Source organism: Heptranchias perlo, unplaced genomic scaffold (assembly GCF_035084215.1).
Source record: "Heptranchias perlo isolate sHepPer1 unplaced genomic scaffold, sHepPer1.hap1 HAP1_SCAFFOLD_60, whole genome shotgun sequence".
Classification (NCBI taxonomy): domain Eukaryota; kingdom Metazoa; phylum Chordata; class Chondrichthyes; order Hexanchiformes; family Hexanchidae; genus Heptranchias; species Heptranchias perlo.
In genome coordinates this window covers 1,213,893-1,226,401 of record NW_027139623.1, presented here as the reverse complement: position 1 = coordinate 1,226,401, position 12,509 = coordinate 1,213,893, and the positions used below count along the sequence as shown (strand labels likewise).

At 47.6% G+C, this 12,509-nt stretch overlaps 1 non-coding gene across 1 annotated transcript; it reads right to left on the bottom strand.

Annotated features, from left to right (window-relative positions):
- Positions 1–11,139: 11,139 nt before the first annotated feature.
- On the bottom strand, positions 11,140–11,211 carry trnag-ucc (transfer RNA glycine (anticodon UCC)). Its single transcript has one exon. It is a non-coding gene; the product is annotated as a tRNA-Gly (tRNA).
- Positions 11,212–12,509: the final 1,298 nt, after the last annotated feature.

Genomic DNA, 12,509 nt, shown 5'->3' with positions numbered 1-12,509 from the left:
AAATATATGTTAAAATAAACTTCTCAGTGTTCTGGATCACTCAATGCCCATCGAAAGGGCGGCTCCTCCACCCATTTGTAACTGACATTAAATGGTGTCCCGTGTCGGTCATAATACACTGATTTACATATTACACGTGGTCTGACCCGGAAACAGGTGGGTGTTGCTCCGGCCGCTCTTCTCAGGACCCGACCCACGGTGGTGGAGGCAGGAACTCCAGCGTGAAAGGGGCGGTAAGTGACCTGACACCATTTACTCGCCTCTACCACCCCATTTCCTCCCGGCGGGGATGCATAAAATCGGCCACACCTTTCCTGACCTCCGCCCTCGTATCAATCTTCGAAGCCCATAAGCTGGTCCATTGTCTCAAACTGCACCGGTTCACAACACGTGGAGGGAAATTTTCATCATCGCTGGGGGCTGAACTGGTGGAGCGGATCACCTCCCCCCCCTTAACGAACCGGCCCGATTTTAATTTCTGCTCCGTCAGTTTACCGCCCAAGCAGTGAAGGTGAAATTACCCCCTACGTCTCTGACCCCAAGCTTCTACAGGTGTGTGAAAGACATCAGACAGTGTTTGCTAAACACTAACATGAATGTGGGCGAATGGATCCATGTATTCGGGTAAAAGGTGATAACCCCCCTCCATAGAGACAGGATCCCTATACCATGGAGTCGAAGAGGGGTTCACCCCCGACAGCAGTGGGACACAGTGAAGCGAGGTGCGGCCCAGGTAAAGGCTCTATGGGGAAAGGCCACAGTGTGAGGCTATTTCACCTTGTATTGTACATCATGTCTTAGAAAACATATACTGTGTGTTGAATTGTAAAAATAGAATCGTAGTGTGCACAATCTGTATTGATTGTTTTGAATTGTAACTGGAATATTTACATTGATCTGTGTGTATCCATTGTTTTTATGAAATAAACTATATTTTGAAATATAAAAAAAAGTTCCAGTCTCGCCGTCTCTGTTGTTATTGGACAGTGAAGAGAGTAAACACTGCCAGACTGTAAAAATGCGGGGAGTAATACAAAGAGCATCTGTAAGGACTGTCGAGGAGCAAAGGGGCTTTGGTGTCCAGTTGCACCAATCAGTAAAAGTCTGTTATTATTGGATGGCGAAGATTGGAAATCTAGTGCACATGTATCAAAAACAACATTGAAGATCCCAATTTCGAGGCTGTCATATCCCAATGAATAGAAAGATATGCTGATAGCGTTAGATGAAGAAGGGTGACAGGAGGCTCATGTGGAGCATAAACACCGGCCTTCTGTACATTCACTTGGCACCAAGTGAGAATTAGGAGAATTTTCTTAATGGTGAGAAACTACGGACTGTAGAGGAGCAAAGGGGTTTAGGTGTCCAGGTACAGCAATCAATAAAAACCAGTGCACATGTACCAAAATAATTTGAAATTTCGAGGCTGTCGCATCCCAACGTATCGCTGTCAGGTACTTCGCCAACTCTCTGGAATTTGCTGATACAATCAGGCCCCATTGCCTACCTCGCTGGTCCATTCCATCCATCCAGCACCATCTGCATTAAAAAAGTTATAGTCAAGCATTCTGCTCATCCTATGCCCCAGGGAGAGAAGACCAATAGTGGCGGGAGGACCCAGACCATCAGCCTTATGTGAGTTTAGACATTTCTGTTTTAAATTCAGATTATTGTATTTGCAGTTTTTTTTTCCTTTTTTGGTAAATTTCTAATTTTATTTCATTCATGAACATTTTGCATTTTAAACAAATTCTCCAAACCCTGTGCGCAGTGAGTGCTGAATCCGGGCCCTTTGATTGACAGCTCTCTCCTCCCCCCGTCTCCTGGGCTGACACCTTCCACCACGTGACACTCTGAAGCGTCACTCACCTTTGCGCGCTGACGTCACGAGGCGTAGGTGCCGCTCGGGCCAGAGGGATGCCGCACATGCGCCGCGCGGTTCCTGTGCCGCGTTCCCTTAGCAACAGGCCGGCGCCGAGAGGATGATGGCGGGCGGGCGGTGCTGTGGGCGGGGGCGAGGCCGACAGAGGGAGGGCCCGCACCCGGGAGTGGCCTGAGAGGGGAGGGTGGAGTGACGGGGGGAGTCACTCGGGGCCTCCTGCGGGCCCCGTGAATCTCCACTCTGGCAGCGCCCGGTGTCGAGCTGGGCTCGGGGGGGAGTCACTCTCCCGCCTCCCCGTCAAACGGGCCGTGGGTCGGAGCCCGAAAGTGAGCGGGAATCAAACAGCACAGAGAGAGGCCGCTCGGCCCATCGCGCCTGTGCCGGCTCTGTGAAAGAGGCCGCTCGGCCCATCGCGCGTGTGCCGGCTCTGTGAAAGAGGCCGCTCGGCCCATCGCGCCTGTGCCGGCTCTGTGAAAGAGGCCGCTCGGCCCATCGCGCCTGTGCCCGCCCTGTGAAAGAGCGATCCCATTAGTCCCACTCCCCCTGCTCTTTCCCCACAGTCCCGCAAATTTCCCCCCTTCAAGGATTGACCCGATTCCCTTTTGAAAGTTATTATTGAATCTGCTCCCACCGCCCTTTCAGGCAGTGAATTCCAGATCAGAACAACTCGCGGCCTAAAAACATTCTCCTCATCTCCCTCTGGCTCTTTTCCCAATTCCCTTCAATCTGTGTCCTCTGGTTACCGACCCTCCCGCCTGTGGCAACAGTTTCTCCCCATCGACTCCATCAAAACCCCTCCTCATTTTCAACCTCTCTATTAAATCTCCCCTAAACCGTCTCTGCTCTGAGGAGAACAATCCCAGCTCCTCCAGTCTCTCCCGGTAACTGAAGTCTCTCATCCCCGGGACCATTCTGGTAAATCTCCCCTGAACCTTCTCTGCTCCAAAGAGAGTAATCGCAGCTTCTCTATTCTCTCCTCATAATTATTATTATTTATTAAGTGGGTTGTGCTGGGTATCTGGAAGCTGTAATTCGGTGAGTGGAAAGCAGAGGGAGGATAAGTCTGCAGATTGATTTTGGGATGGTGAAGACGGCGATCGTGGATTCAGACAAGGGAGGGAGGTGGTCTTTGAGACCGTCCGTGCTCTGTTGTAAGATCTCACTGTGTGTGTCTTGTTCCAGCCGTTCCCATTTGTACCTGTGACATGACTGGCGGAGTCTGAGACCTCAACTGCTGCTGTGACCCTGACTGTTCCTCCGCGGACATCAATGTCTTCCCCACCTGTCTGCCGGGCAGTGAACCGTAAGTTTCTGTTCATGTGTTACGACATTGGCACCCGGTCCGACAAAGCTTCGATTTTAAGACCCTCGTCCTCATTTTCAAATCCCTCTATGGTCCTCACCCTCTCCACATCTCTGTAACCTCCTCAAACCGATGTAATCTCCACCAACAACCCCAGGTCACTCCAACCTATCATGGATTCTACCCAACCCATATATCTCCGCCCACAGCCCATGTGCACTCTACGCACAACCATTGCTGGGTCACTCAGTTCTGTTGCACACACAGTCATTGCTGGAACACTCAGTCCTGTTATACACAAACTCATTGTCGGGACACTCAGTCCTGTTATACACACAGTCAGTGCTGGGACACTCAGTTCTGTTATACACACAGTCAATGCTGGGACACTCAGTCCTGTTGTACGTACATCAGTGCTGGGACATCCAGTCCTGTTATACACACAGTCAGTGCTGGGACACTCAGTCCTGTTATACACAGAGTCAGTGCTGGGACACACAGTCCTGTTATACACACAGTCAGTGCTGGGACACTCAGTCCTGTTATACGCACAGTCAGAAAAGGGACATTCAATCCTGTTATACACACAATCAGTGCTCGGACACTCAGTCCTGTTATACACACAGTCAAAGCTGGGTCACTCAGTCCTGTTATGCACACAGTCAGCACAGGGACATTCAATCCTGTTAGACACACCGTCAGTGCTGGGACACACAGTCCTGTTTTACACACAGTCAGTGCTGAAACTCTCAGTTCTGTTATACACACAGTCAGTGCTGGGACACTCAGTCCTGTTGTACACACTGTCAATCTGTGAAACTTAGTTCTGTTATACACACAGTCAGTGCTGGAACATTCTGTCCTGTGATACACACAGTCAATGCTGGGACACTCAGTCCTGTTATACATACAGCCAATGCTGGGACACTCAGTCCTGTTATACATACAGCCAATGCTGGGACACTCAGTCCTGTTATGCACACAGTCAGTGCTGGAACATTCTGTCCTGTTATACACACAGTCAATGCTGTGACACTCAGTCCTGTTATACACACAGTCATTGCTGGGACACTCAGTCCTGTTATACACACAGTCAATGCTGTGACACTCAGTCCTGTTATACACACAGTCAATGCTGGGACACTCAGTCCTGTTATACTCACAGTGAACGGTGGGACACTCAGTTCTGTTATACACACAGTCAATGCTGTGACACTCAGTCCTGTTATACACACAGTCATTGCTGGGACACTCAGTCCTGTTATACACACAGTCAATGCTGTGACACTCAGTCCTGTTATACACACAGTCAGTGCTGGGACACTCGGTCCTGTTGTACACACTGTCAATCTGTGACACTCAGTTCTGTTATACACACAGTCAATGCTGTGACACTCAGTTCTGTTATACACACAGTCAGTGCTGGGACACTCGGTCCTGTTGTACACACAGTCAATGCTGTGACACTCAGTTCTGTTATACTCACAGTGAATGGTGGGACACTCAGTCCTGTTATACACACAGTCAGTGCTGGGACACTCAGTCCTGTTATACGCACAGTCAGTGCTGGGACACTCAGTCCTGTTATACACACAGTCAGTGCTGGGACACTCAGTTCTGTTATACACACAGTCAATGCTGTGACACTCAGTTCTGTTATACACACAGTCAATGCTGTGACACTCAGTTCTGTTACACACACAGTCAGTGCTGGGACAGTCGGTCCTGTTGCAAACACAGTCAATGCTGTGACACTCAGTTCTGTTATACACACAGTCAATGCTATGACACTCAGTCCTGTTATACACACAGTCAATGCTGGGACACTCAGTCCTGTTATACTCACAGTGAATAGTGGGACATTCAATCCTGTTATACACACAATCAGTGCTCGGACTCTCAGTCCTGTTATACACACAGTCAGTGCTGGAACACGCAGTCCTGTTATACACACAGTCAGCACAGGGACATTCAATCCTGTTATACACACAATCAGTGCTGGGACACTCATTCCTGTTGCACACACAGTCAGTGCTGGGATAATCAATCCTGTTATACACACAGTCAAAGCTGGGTCACTCAGTCCTGTTATACACACAGTCAGCACAGGGACATTGAATCCTGTGAGACACACCGTCAGTGCTGGGACACTCAGTTCTGTTATACATGCAGTCAGTGCTGGAACACTCAGTCCTGTTATACACACATTCATTGCCGGGACACTCAGTCCTGTTATGCACACATTCAGTGCTGGGACACTCAGTCCTGTTGTACACACTGTCAATCTGTGACACTTAGTTCTGTTGTGCACACCGTCAGTCCTGGAACATTCTGTCCTGTTATACAAACAGTCAGTGCTGGGACACTCAGCTCTGTTATACACACAGTCAATGCTGTGACACTCAGTCCTGTTTTACACACAGTCAGTGCTGAAACACTCAGTTCTGTTATACACACAGTCAGTGCTGTGACACTCAGTCCTGTTATACACAGAGTCAGTGCTGAAACACTCAGTTCTGTTATACACACAGTCAATGCTGGGACACTCAGTCCTGTTACACATACATCAGTGCTGTGTCAATCAGTCCTGTTATACATACAGCCAATGCTGGGACACTCAGTCCTGTTATGCACACATTCAGTGCTGGAAATTCTGTCCTGTTGTGCACACAGTCAATGCTGTGACACTCAGTTCTGTTATACACACAGTCAATGCTGTGACACTCAGTCCTGTTATGCACACATTCAGTGCTTGGACACTCGGTCCTGTTGTACACACTGTCAATCTGTGACACTTAGTTCTGTTGTACAGACAGTCAGTGCTGGAACATTCTGTCCTGTTGTGCACACAGTGAATGCTGGGACACTCAGTCCTGTTATACACACAGTGAATGCTGGGACACTCAGTCCTGTTATACATGCAGTCAGTGCTGGGACACTCAGTACTGTTATTCACACAGTCAGTGCTGGGACACTCAGTCCTGTTATACACACAGTCAGTGCTGGGACACTCAGTCCTGTTGTACGTACAGTCAGTGCTGGGACACTCAGTTCTGTTATACACACAGTCAGTGCTGGGACACTCAGTCCTGTTATACACACAGTCAGTGCTGGGACACTCAGTCCTGTTATACACACAGTCATTGCTGGGACACTCAGTCCTGTTATACGTACAGTCAGTGCTGGGACACTCAGTTCTGTTATACATACTGTCAATCTGTGACACTTAGTTCTGTTATACACACAGTCAATGCAGGGACACTCTGTCCTGTTGTACACACCGTCAGTGCTGGGACACTCAGTCCTGTTATACACACAGTCAGTGCTGGGACACTCAGTCCTGTTATACACACCGTCAGTGCTGGGACACTCAGTCCTGTTATACACACAGTCAGTGCTGGGACACTCAGTCCTGTTATACACACAGTCGGTGCTGGGACACTCAGTCCTGTTATACACACAGTCAGTGCTGGGACACTCAGTCCTGTTATACACACCGTCAGTGCTGGGACACTCAGTCCTGTTATACACACCGTCAGTGCTGGGACACTCAGTTCTGTGTTGCACACAGCCAATGCTGGGACACTCAGTCCTGTTGTACACACAGTCAGTGCTGGGACACTCAGTCCTGTTATACACACCGTCAGTGCTGGGACACTCAGTCCTGTTATACACACAGTCAGTGCTGGGACACTCAGTCCTGTTATACACACAGTCAGTGCTGGGACGCTCAGTCCTGTTATACGCACCGTCAGTGCTGGGACACTCAGTTCTGTGTTGCACACAGTCAGTGCTGGGACACTCAGTTTGTGTTGCACACAGTCAGTGCTGGGATACTCAGTCCTGTTAGACACACAGTCAGCACAGGGACATTCAATCCTGTTATGCACACAATCAGTGCTGGGACACTCAGTCCTGTTAGACACACAGTCAGTGCTGGGACACTCAGTCCTTTTATACACACAGTCAGTGCTGGGACACTCAGTCCTTTGAAACACACAGTCAGTGCTGGGACACTCAGTTCTGGTATGCACACAGTCAGTGCTGGGACACTCAGTCCTGTTGCACACACTGTCAATCTGTGACACTCAGTTCTGTTCTACACACAGTCAATGCTGGGACACTCAGTCCTGTTATGCATACATCAGTGCTTGGACACTCAGTCCTGTTTTACATACAGCCAATGCTGGGACACTCAGTGCTGTTATACATACAGTCAGTGCTGGAACACTGAGTCCTGTTATACACACAGCCAATGCTGGGACACTCAGTGCTGTTATACACATAGTCAGTGCTGGGACACTCAGTTCCATGTTGCACACATTCAGTGCTGGGACACTCAGTCCTGTTATACACACAGTCAGTGCTGGAACACTCAGTCCTGTTATACACACAGTCATCACTGGGACATTCAATCCTGTTATACACACATTCAGTGCTTGGACACCAAGTCCTGTTATACACACAGTCAGTGCTGGGACACTCAGTCCTGTTATACACACAGTCAGTGCGGAAACACTCAGTCCTGTTATACATACAGTCAGTGCTGGGACACTCAGTCCTGTTATACACACATTCATTGCTTGGACACCCAGTCCTGTTATACACACAGTCAGTGCTGAAACACTCAGCCCTGTTATACACACAGTCAGTGCTGGGACACTCAGTCCTGTTATACACACAGTCAGCACAGGGACATTCAATCCTGTTATACACACATTCAGTGCTTGGACACCCAGTCCTGTTATACACACAGTCAGTGCTGGGACACTCAGTCCTATTATACACACAGTCAGTGCTTGGACACCCAGTCCTGTTATACACACAGTCAGTGCTGAAACACTCAGTCCTATTATACACACAGTCAGTGCTGGGACACTCAGTCCTGTTTTGCGCACAGTCAGTGCTGGGACATGTTGGATATATTGGCCTTGGAGGGGGGACAGTGCAGATTCACCAGAATGATACTGGGGCTTGAAGGGTTCAATTATAAGGACCGGTTGTATAAACGTGGTTTACATTCCCTTGAGTTTAGAAGGTTGAGGGGTGATCTGATCCAGATATTTAAAATTATAAAGGGATTCGATAGGGTAGAAATAGAAACTATTTTCTCCAGTCGGTGAATCCAGAACAAGAGGACATAAACTTAAATTTAGAGCTAGGGTGTCTTGGAGTGAAATCAGGAAATTATTTTTCACATAAGGGTAGTGGAAATCTGCTCAGGCTGATTGAAGTGGACCCTGTGATATAATAGAATTTTCTGTCCTGTCAGAATTAGACATCTTGCAGATCCATCTTTTAAAAAGGTGGAAGAACTCAGTTCTAAGATGGATTCCACTCACTTCATCATAAGTCCTGAAACTGCTTCTCTTATCATCGAGATATCAAGGACTAGAAATACTGTGTTTAAAAGAAAGCTGATTTATTTGACACTTGTACAGAATATTAAACGCCAGCCCAGTTAAAGGGATTATTAACATCTGAAACAAACCCCAACTGTCAGAATGAACATGGTTCAGTCCAGGATGTGATTAACATCAGCAATAACAGCAGAATCCAACCCCTGCAGTCCATGTGAACTCGCTGGTGACTCAGCAGGTGGGATGATTGAGTGAATCCCATCCCACACACGGAGCAGGTGATGGGCCTCTCCCCAGTGTGAATACGTTCATGTCTCAGCAGATCCCACGTTCTTTTAAAGCTCTTCTCACAGTTCGAACATATAAAGGGTCTCTTATCAATGTGAACAAGTTGGTGTTCAATGAGGCCGGATGAACAAGTGAATTCCTTCCCACACACGGAGCAGATAAATGGCCTCTCCCCAGTGTGAACTCGCTGGTGTGTCAGCAGGGTGGATGACTGAGCGAATCCCTTCCTGCACAGGGAGCAGGTGAATGGCCTCTCCCCGATGTGAACTTGCTGATGTCTCAGCAGGTGGGATGACCGAGTGAATCCCTTCCCACACACGGAGCAGGTGAACAGCCTCTCCCCACTGTGAACTCGCTGGTGTATCAGTCGGCTGGATGACCGAGTGAATCCCTTCCCACACACGGAGCAGGTGAACGGCCTCTCCCCAGTGTGAGTGCGTTGGTGTGTCAGCAGATCACTTTTTCTTTTAAAGCTTTTCTCACATACAGAACATTTAAAAAGACAGTTATCAGTGTGAACAAGGTGATGTTCAATGAGGTGGGAAGATTGAGTGAATCCGCTCCCACACATGGAGCAGGTGAACGGCCTCTCCCCAGTGTGAATTCGCTGGTGTGTCAGCAGGTTGGATGACTGAGTGAATCCCATCCCGCACAGGGAGCAGGTGAACGGCGTCTCCCCAGTGTGAGTGCGTTGGTGTGTCAGCAGATCACTTTTTCTTTCAAAGCTCTTCTCACAGGCAGAACATTTAAAAAGTATCTTATCAGTGTGAACAAGTGGGTCTTCATTATTGATTCAGGATTTTCGAAAGCAAAAGCAAGTTTCACCCAACGCTTTTCCATCAAATTTTCAAATCCCTCTGCAGGGAAGTAGCGATCAAAATGAGCAGACAGAGCAGCGAGATGTAACTGTATGACATATTTCATTGCATTCTGTTTATCTTCATTGATGCTGTTCTCTCCACCCCAGAGGGCTGCGGATGCACAGTCGTTGAGTGTATTCAAGATTGAATTTGATAGATTTTTTGGCAAGGCAGTGAAGGGATATGGGGATAGGGCGGTAAAGTGGAGTTGAGGTACAAATTCAGCCATGAACTATGGAATGGTGGAGCAGGCTCGAGGGGCCGTGAAGCCTATTCCTGATCATATTTCTAATGTTCTTATCCTGCCAGAGGTGCGGTGCCCAGAACTGAACACAGTACTCGAAATGAGCTCTAACCAGAGTTCTGTATAACTGTGACATAACTTCCACTCCTTTTTATTCCAGATCCCTGGAGATAAAGATCAAAATTCCATTATCATTTTAACTTATTTTTGCACCTTTTCGTGAATTCTGTACTTGGTCTTATAAATCCCTTTGCTCATCCACAGTTCCTCGTTTCTTCCCATTTAGAAAATATATCTATCTTTTTATGGTCGAAAGCGATTGACCTCACACTTCCCCACGTTGAACTCCATCTGCCACAGTTTCACCCACTTACTTAATCTATCAATGTCCCTTTGCAACTTTCCGCTCCCATCTATAATATTTACGGTGCCACCTAGCTTAGTGTCATCAGCACACTTGGATATACGGCTCTCTAGATAAGAACATAAGAAATAGGAGCAGGAGTAGCCCATACGGCCCCTCGAGCCTGCTCCGCCACTCAATCAGATCAGGGCAGATCTTCGACCTCAACTACACTTTCTCGCCCGATCCCCATATGCCTTGATTCTCCTAGATTCCAAAAATCTATCGATCTCAGCTTTGAATATACTCAACCATTGAGCATCCACAGTCCTCTGTAGAGAAATCCAAAGATTCACAACCCTTTGAGTGACGACATTTTTCCTCATGTCGATCCTAAATGGCCGACCCCTTATCTTGTGATTATGAGCTCCAGTTCTTGACTCTCCAGCCAGGGGAATCAGCCTCTCAGCATCGACCCTGTCAAGCCGTCTAAGAATGTCATACATTTCAATGAGATCACGTCTCATTCTTCTAAACTCCACAGAATATAGGCCAATTTTACACAATATCTCCTCATAGTACAACTGCAGCAAGACTTCCTTACTCTTATATTTCAAAAACCTAGCAATAAAGACTGACATTTCATTTGCCTTCCTCACTCTCATTAGACCCTTTGTAGCTCACTATTTCCAGCATGTTTCCCTCTATTTCTTCGATAGGGAAAAGAAATGAAGGTTGAAAACATTTTGCTACAATTACACCCGTTTATGTTTTGGAAACAATAACCAACTGAACTGCATCAAATTCGATTGCAATCTTAAGAGTTTCTGAAGGAAACAAACAAATAAGAACACTTAATTGCGATGGCCGGGAATCGAACCCGGGTCAACTGCTTGGAAGGCAGCTATGCTCACCACTATACCACCATCGCTGACAATGCATGATACTAAAATAGTTGATAAACAGCAGACCCTGAACAGATACTGCAAGCTGTTGGATTTTGTTCTTCATTGAAACTGGTTTCTGACGGATCCTTTCTCGCTCTGTTGCAGTTCCCGTTTCCGCCCAGTCGATGTCGCCAACTCCCAATCAATGGAAATTACACAACAGCCAGTAATCCTTCACCTGATATCGGCCGCATCACCCATTCAGTGAGGTTAAATAATTATATTAAATGATTACGGAGACCTGACTACCAGCTGGGCACGAATGGATGCTTAATGTTCAAGTCTATAAGATCTTTAGAAAGGACAGAGAAGTAGGGAAAGTAGGGGGAGCAGCAATATTGCTAAAGGACATTATTACAGCAGTTCAAAGATAGAATATCAGTGAGGGTGAGCGGGCAGTGTAAACAATCTGAGAGAGACCCATCACAAATGCCCCCACTGTAATCCTCCAGAAGGAATAAGAAGGGCGAGTGCTGGAGATTTCTTTATTCTGCATGAAAGTATTTGTGAGATTGTGGAAATTGTCTGGAAGAGGAAAAACCGGCGTTAAAGCTCGGTCTAAGGACAAGCCTCGCTCATCCCGGGCCGGACTGCAGTTCCCTGTGGGCCGTGTTCACAGGCTCCTGCGAAAGGGGAACTACGCTGAACGTGTGGGTGCCGGAGCCCCGGTCTATCTGGCTGCTGTGCTCGAGTATCTGACGGCTGAAATCCTCGAGCTGGCCGGCAACGCGGCCCGGGATAACAAGACCCCCATCATCCCCAGACTCCTGCAGCTGGCCATCCGCAACGACAAGGAGCTCAACAAGCTGCTGGGACGGGTGACCATCGCTCAGGGTGTTGCCAGATATCCAGGCCGTGATGCTGCCGAAGAAAACTAGCATTGTCAGCTCCAAAAGCAAGTAAAGTGGCCACGACTTAATCTGATAACCGAAATGACAGGACCAACCTTATTGAAATCTTTGAAGAAGGAACAGAAAGTGAATACGAGTTTAATGCAGTAGATGCAATTTATTTGGATTTTCCGAAGGCCTTCGATAAGATACCGTATTTTAGACTCATGGCTAAGTTCAGAGCACGTGGAGTCAGGGGACAGGTGGTCGAATGGATAGCAAGTTGGCAACAAAACAGAAAACTGAGAATAGAGGTTAAGGGTCGCTACTCAAACTGGCAAAAGGTGAGAAGTGATGTTCCAGTTGCTGGGACCACTGTTCTTCACAATTTACATTAACAATTTGGATTTGGGAATCGGAAGTAGAATTCCAAAATTTGTGGACGACACCAA